We start from the raw sequence: 7,666 nt of genomic DNA, 5'->3' as shown, positions 1-7,666 counted from the left end.
TCAACCTGATACCCATTTCCATCGGCTTCTTTGACCAGTTCGGACTGTGTGGAAAAGTCTGAGGCAGAAAACATACTCCTGAGTGTTAATCCCCGGAACTGGATATGCTTTAGAATCTGTCTCCCCCACTGGTTGAAAGCCCCTTGAGGGCATGGATCATGTCTCTTAATTCGACTGTATTTTAACAAGCACTTAGTACAGCGCTCTGCACAGAGTGGACCGTAAGCTCCTTGAAGGCAGGGATCGGGTGTTCTAACCATCGTACCCTCCTGAATGCTTAGTACGGCACTCTGCACAGAGTGGACTGTAAGCTCCTTGAGGGCAGGGAGCGCATCTACTCACTCTGTTGTACTCTCCCAAGCGCTCAGCCCAGCGCTCTGCCCGCAGCCGGCATCTGATCAATGCTGTTGATGGATCAATTGATCTGATTGTTCCCAGCAGCCCATTCCTTAAATCCCCACAGGAAATGGGGCTGATAGACTGAGGGAGGACCTCTGCCCCTTCCTTACCCACACAATATATATATCCTCTGTCATACTCTCCCAAGAACTTCATACAGTGCTCTGCATCGAGTAAGCGCCCCATCTGTACCATTGACCGACGGACTGAAAAATACCATCAATCAAAGGATCGATTGATCCGAAGGGGAGAATAAAATCGGGCACCGCCCTCCTCGCTCTGATGAAGCAGATGGAGCCAATAGTGGTAGTGGGGGGAGGCTGTGAGACACCCCCCTGCCACCCCCGGTTCTCTTTTTCTTTGGAAATCGCTAGGCCAATTTGGCCTTGGAACTTTCTGGGTCCCATAAACAACAACAAAAAACCCAGACGGTGCTGACTTAATTGGAGATTTTACTGCAGGACCTCCCTCTGCTCGTTAGAGTCTGCAAGCTTTTAATTTCACTAGCCTCGATTATGCAGAACTAAAAGGGAGCCCCACGCGTGTGAATGTCGGAGCGATCCGGGCCTCTGCATTCTTAGCATTGCAAGCCCGTCAACAAAAGGAGGAAGAAGATCAGAGCGGGGAAGGTTTCTGTGGGAAGAAGTCTGTGCATAAACAAGGATTCTGCCTTGGAAGTCTTCTTAGAAAAAAAAATCGCTGTCCGCAGGCTTCCAAACTGACAGCCTGATGGAGGAAAGGGGGATCGTTGCTAGAAGCCGGAGTGTGTGTGGCTGTAATATTTGAGAACCGAGCGCTGAGTGAAACAGAGAAGGCGGGGGGTGGGAGGGGGGAGGTTGACGGGTGTGATTTGTTTGACGAACGGAGCCAATAGAAAACCTAGCCTGCGATAATATCCCCGTGTGGGGACTGAGAGCAGTCAGACCTAAAATCGTCAGTCCTCCTTTCACATCCGTAGCGAAGCTGCCACGCTGAGCCGTTGCTCTTGGTGGGGAATCGAAGCCCAGCTTGGCTGAGGGGGGTTGAAAGTGGAGAGGACGGAGCCCAAGCCATCGCATTGGACTATAGAACCCACGGACGAGAGTGGGAGAAGACAGGGACCCAGAGGCCGAGGGTGAGAGAGCACCGGAGCGTCACCGCAGGTATGGAATTTATCCCACTTAATCCAACGCGGGTGGGCATTCTGATCTCTCCAGGCCTTAAGACAGCAGCTCATCCTCTGGTGGCTTTGGAAAGTGAAATGAAACTAGTCCCTTAGACAGAGACAGAGGGCACCCACCTTCTCGACTGTACCCTGTGAAAACCCCGTCGGTACCCACCTTCTCGACTGTACCCTGTGAAAACCCCGTCCTCTTGAATTTGTAGTGAAGGGTCATTCACCGAAAGAATGCTCAGCATGGGAGATTCGGGGCGTATATTCAGACCAGGCAGCGCCTGTTTCATGCAGCCCGTTGCACCGTTCGTTAGGCGACGTTTCGGTGCCTTCATTTTAATTACTTGTAATTGGAAGAAAAGAGCCGTCTGACAGCTGGGAAAATAATCTTCTGATATTTGCCACCGGAATCTAAATTTGGCCTCTCCCCCTTTCACCTCAAATAAGCGTCAGAGCCGAGGCACGCTTCTAATAGCTGAAGAAGCAGGATGGACTTGATTTTGATTCGAACAATATGTTAGGATGTGCCAGGAGCAAAATACTACTTCCTTTTCCCTCTAGAGATTGATGGGTTGGGGGTCGGGTTGTGGGGGGCAGGCCTGTGGACCCTCTCTGGGCTCAGATGGCCCTTTTGTTCATTTTGGGTTTGGGCTAGGGATGGATTTTCAGTTGCCAAACCCGCATCCCAGTCATTCTGGCAGCTTCCATCCTGGTGGATCCGTGCTGGGAATGGGATGATCTGCATGGTGCTGATGTAAGGTTTGATCGGGCCGTGCAGTCAGCGGGATCATCCAGGCCTTCACTGGCCTCGTCCAGAAAGCCAGGGCACTCCTAGTTCCCATTCGGCTGTGGGATTGGATTTACATAACCTGGCCTCCCTGGGCTTCCTCAGGATAAATGGAAGAGCCCGGAATGAGATCCACACAGCCCAGCATTAGGCAGAGGAGGGTAGACCTGACAGTCCTTCGAAATCCCGTCGGATGCCTGATTGTCGACTGATGGTCCTGGTTCCTGCCGGCTGGAATCTCCAGCAGGAGCGTCCCTCCTGCCTGGAAAAACTGCCGCCTTAAAAATCCCGGCTCATTTTAGCCGAGCGGGAGATCCGGCAGCAGGTGCAGGAGTGATTCCATTGATATACCCTCTGGGTACTGAGGCCGCCTGGCCCGGATGCCCGGGAGGAGGTTGTATCCCAAGATCTGTTTTGTCTACGGGAGAAGATTCCCGAGGGAGAAAGAGACCTTGTCTTCCCATCTGAGGCCTCCTCTTGGAGCCTTCCAGGATATGAACCCCGGCTGTGATTGCAGTTAGACCAGATAGAGGAGGCAGAGAATTGCATCTATGTTTATCTTTTGCAAAGAATCCCCTGAGCATGTCACAACGGCCCCTCACTCGAAACCCTGCGGGCCTGGAGTTTCATTGCAAGGGTCCTTATGTGCCCCAATATAGATGGGGAAACTGGCCCCCCTCCCCTTTGCAGTCATTTAATTAGCTCAGAGACATGAGCTGGGTAGTGAACTTTTTTCCCCACATGCATCAGAAGGAAAATATGTGATGAAAAAAAAAACTCCCCCCCAAAGAAGACCATTTCACATCTGAGGAAATGCAGTCTTAACTCTCGCCAACTAAAGTCCATTCTAAATGACAAGGATGGACCAAAATGAGGGAGGAGGATTTTCTACCTCTCTTTCCATCTCTCACTGGTTTTTCTATGGCTGCTTTTAATGGCCATTCAGCTGTCCTGGGCTTCCCGGTGAGATAAAGTTTGAATAATATTATATACTGTCCTTCAAAGCGACTCCAAAATAAACGTCTCCTCCCTCAGCTTTCCCACTCGGATTTGTTGGGACAATATCGGATCCTTATCCAGGAGTGCGTAACTTACAAACTGGCAAGTTTCAGGCTGGGATGGTCTAACAGCAGAATAAAGATGAGGTCAAGGCCCAGAGTCACATTAGGCTGAGAGGAGCCATTGATTTCTTCAAAGGGACGTGCAAGGCGGGACAATATTTGAGTCACATTTTCTCTACGATTGGGTCTTCTTTCCTGGAAGCGGCTGAACGTCAGGTGAAAATAGTTTCAAGAGTCTCAGCCAGGAGAGGTGTGACAAGCATTGCATCTAGAGCCTGGTCTAATGGAAACGAGAACGTGCCTATCAGATCTGTCATACAGTACTCTTCCAAGTGCTTAATACAGTGCTTTGCACATAGTAAGTGCTCAATAAATACGATTGAGAGAGGGCTCATTTTGGCTTCAATTCTCTTACCCCGATCATGCCTGGATGACTTTAAACACATTCCGAACCTTCTTGGCCTTGGTTGGCTCCATCTAGAAAATGGGCCAACTTCATCACGGGAAATTATTTGCATGGTGCTTCTATAAATCAGCTTGGTTTGGATCCACTTACCCTTCTCGTGTCCCAGTGTGGGAGTTTTGCCTTTGTTAAAGTTGAGGAAGGCTTTGAGATGTGCTCGGTTCTCCACAGAGACAGAACCCCTGCCGTTTTGAACAATCCCATGAAAAATGTTTTTCGCTTTTGACGTTCTCTGGGTTGTAAATTGGTGTGGCTCTGAATGCCGGTTGATTTTACATCCGTTTGGGATTTCTCTTTTCGGTCGGGAAGGGCTGGGCACATGTGATCTCTGAGGCGTCGCCATCCAGGTCTAGCTTGGCTATCAGAGCTTGAGAAAGAAATGGCCAGCCTCCACCTAGGGAAGCCAGGGAGCGTCTGAATGTCGGTGGAGAGGGCCGAAAGATGCTTCATATATTTCTGGAATGAAGATCCGTATCCCTTGGAGAAGCAGCGTGGCTCAGTGGAAAGAACCCGGACATGGCAGTTGGGGGGCATGGGTTCTAATCCTGGCTCCACCACTTATCAGCTGTGTGACTTTGGACAAGTCACTTCACTTCTCTGTGCCTCAGTTATCTGTAAACAGGGATTTGAGACTGTGAGCCCCACGTAGGACAACCTAATAATCTTGCTTCTACCCCAGTGCTTAGAACAGTGCTTGGCGCAGTAGTAAGCACTTAACAAATACCATCATTATTGTTCTTATTATTTTTGAGTCAGAGGCCCAAGGTTTAACGAGGTTGAAAAAGTCAGCTTCAGGGAAGGCTGGCTTAGAAGATTCCCTGAGAATGCAGGCTGCAATAATAGTAATGATGATGGCATTTATTAAGCGCTTACTATAGTAAGCGCTTAAGATACGGATCTTCATTCCAGAAATAAATGAAGCATCTTTTGGCCCTCTCCGCTGACATATAGTAAGCGCTTAATAAATGCCATCATTATTATTATTATTATTACTATGTGCAAAGCGCTGTTCTAAGCGCTGGGGAGGTTACAAGGTGATCAGGTTGTCCCACAGGGGGCTCGCAGTTTTAATCCCCATTTTCCAGATGAGGTAACTGAGGCCCAGAGAAGTGAAGTGACTTGCCCAAAGTCACACAGCTGACAATTGGCAGAGCCGGGATTTGAACCCACGACCTCTGACTCCAAAGCCCGGGCTCTTTTCCAGTGAGCCACTCTGCTTCTCTCCCTCCCGAGCGTTTAGTACAGTGCTCTCATACGGAAAGCGCTCAATAAATACGATTGAATGGATTCAGGGCTGGTGTCCAGTACAGATGCCTGGGTAATGGTGGACATATGCAGGCACAGGACAGAAGAGGGCAGTATTTGCAGTTCGGACATATAGGCCTTAAATCAGAAAAATATTTTCCTCTTGGTCACTGGAAGGAAAAGGGAAAATTAATAATAATAATAATTATTATAATTTTGGTATTTGTTAAGCTCTTACTATGTGCAAAGCACTGTTCGAAGCGCTGGGGAGGATACAAGGTGATCAGGTTGTCCCATGTGGGGTTCACAATCTTAATCCCCATTTTTCAGATGAGGTAACTGAGGCGCGGAGAAGTTAAGTGACTTGCCTAAGGTCACACAGCTGACAAGTGGCAGAACCTGGATTTGAACCCATGACCTCTGACTCCTAAGCCCGTGCTCTTTCCACTGAGCCACGCTGTGTCCTGTCATACATTCGCCACTACGAAGCCCTCGAGAACCCTTGAGCATCTAGGAGGCTGTGAGAAAGGCAGTGCCTTTCCTCTTCACCAGTTGTTGGGTAGGGCTTGTCTCCATCTGTTGCCAAATTGTACTTTCCAAGCGCTCAGTCCAGTGCTCGGCACACAGTCAGCGCTCAATAAATGCGATTGAATGAATGAATAAATGAATCAAATAGCACTCCTTACAGGCTCGCTGCGGACAGGGAATTGTGTTGGCTTTTTCCTATATTACACTCTTCCAAGCGCTTAGTACAGTGCTCCGCACACAGTGAGTGCCCGGTAAATATGGTTGAATCAATTAAATGAATAGGTTTGAAGACACTTACCTTCCCACCTCAACCTCACAGTTCTACTACAGTCCACACTTTGCTCCTCTACAGCCAGCTTGCTCACCGTGCCCCGATTCAGTCATATTTATTGAGTGCTTACTGTGTGCAAAGCACTGTATTAACTCCTGATCTTGTTCATTCATTCAATCATATTTATTGAGCGCTTACTGTGTGCGGAGGACTAAGCGCTCCAACCCTTTTTCCATGTCCTCCCCCTCTCTCCTCCTTGTCAAAGACCAGACCGCCACTCTCCCCCTCAATAATAATAATAATAATAATAATAATAATAATAGTATTTGTTAAGTGCTTACTATGTACCAAGCACTGTTCTAAGCACGGGGGTAGGTACTAGGTAATCAGGTTGTCCCCCATGGGGCTTACAGTCTTAATCCCCATTTTACAGATGAGGTAGCCGAGGCACAGAGAAGTTAAGCGCCTTGCCCAAGGTCACACAGCAGACAAGCGGCAGGTCCGGGATTAGAACCAATGTCCTCTGACTGCCAAGCCCATGCTTTTTCCACTAAGCTATTAGTTACACCTCTGCCAAGAGGCCTTCCATGATCATGTGCTCTGTCTCTGACTCTCTCTCCCTTCTGGGTCATCTAGGCATTGGCATTCACCCCACCCTCAGCCCCATAGCATTTATGTTCATATCTGTAACTCATTTATTTATTCATTTGCTCATATTAATTGAGCCCTTACTGCACGAAGAGCACTGTACTAAGCACTTGTGAGAGTACAATACAAGAATAAATGGACACATTCCCTGTCCACGTGTCTGTCTTCCTCCCTAGACTTCAAACTCATGAGGGGCAGGGAACGTGTCAACTAACTCTGTCATCTTAAACTCTCCCAAGTGCTTAGTACAGTGCTCTGCACGCTGAAAGCACTCAATAAATACCGTTGATAGATCGACTGAATGATTGACTGAAACTTAGCATTATCTTCTGTTCTCCCTGGAATTCCCTGGAGCTCAGATTTCTCCTCCTAATTCCACAGGAGAGGGAGCGTGGCATGGGTTGTGACCCCAGGGACAAGGCGATGGTATTAGCCAGATTACTGAGCTCTTACTGTGTGCAGAGCACTGTACTAAGCACTTGGGAGAGTACAATAGAACAATATGACAGACACATTCCCAGCTCCAAAACAAGTTTACAGTTTAAAGGGTATGAGAGAGCGATGTCAAAGACAGGTTAAGCAACAGCTTTGAGGAATCCAGGATTTCCATTTTCCTGTTGTAATTCCACTGATTTGCCCAGTACCTTGTCAAGAGGGGAGATGGCAGGCTCCCCTCCCTTTGCAGGATTACTTTCCAGGAAAAATAACTTGCTCCGGAGAGAGGAATCCGTGGGAATCCATTCACTTAGGTCGGTGGAGGGTTTTCCTATCATGCTTGCAGACTCAGAGGAGTTTCTGGTGAACTCGCCCTCCAGACTGTAAGCTCACTGTGGGCAGGGAATGTGTCTGTCATATTGTTCTATTTTACTGTCCCATGTGCTTAGTACAGTGCTGTGCGCACAGTAAGCGCTCAATAAATATGATTGATTGACTGACCAAGCCACATCCCAACCGCACTGTGGAAGGGCAGCAGCGGGTCAGAAAGGGGAGGATTCCGGGAATCAGTGCAGGGATGAGGCCTCAGAATCCACTCTGTCTCTCACACAAATTTTCTAGCCTGGCTCTTTCCAGGGAATTCCACTACTGCCCCAGACACTTCCTCCCCAGCTCC

At 48.6% G+C, this 7,666-nt stretch overlaps 1 protein-coding gene across 1 annotated transcript in view; it reads left to right on the top strand.

Moving 5' to 3' along the window:
- The first annotated feature begins 1,338 nt into the window (after window positions 1–1,338).
- The window catches only part of GREM2 (gremlin 2, DAN family BMP antagonist), a 54,963-nt gene continuing 48,635 nt past the window's right edge, over window positions 1,339–7,666 (top strand). Inside the window, exon 1 of the mRNA XM_038761427.1 lies at window positions 1,339–1,541. The gene's annotated coding sequence lies outside the window, so the exon portion shown is untranslated. The remainder of the gene's footprint in view (window positions 1,542–7,666) is intronic.

Source organism: Tachyglossus aculeatus, chromosome 19, assembly GCF_015852505.1.
Source record: "Tachyglossus aculeatus isolate mTacAcu1 chromosome 19, mTacAcu1.pri, whole genome shotgun sequence".
In the NCBI taxonomy this organism is placed as follows: Eukaryota; Metazoa; Chordata; class Mammalia; order Monotremata; family Tachyglossidae; genus Tachyglossus; species Tachyglossus aculeatus.
This window is presented reverse-complemented; position numbering and strand designations above follow the sequence as displayed.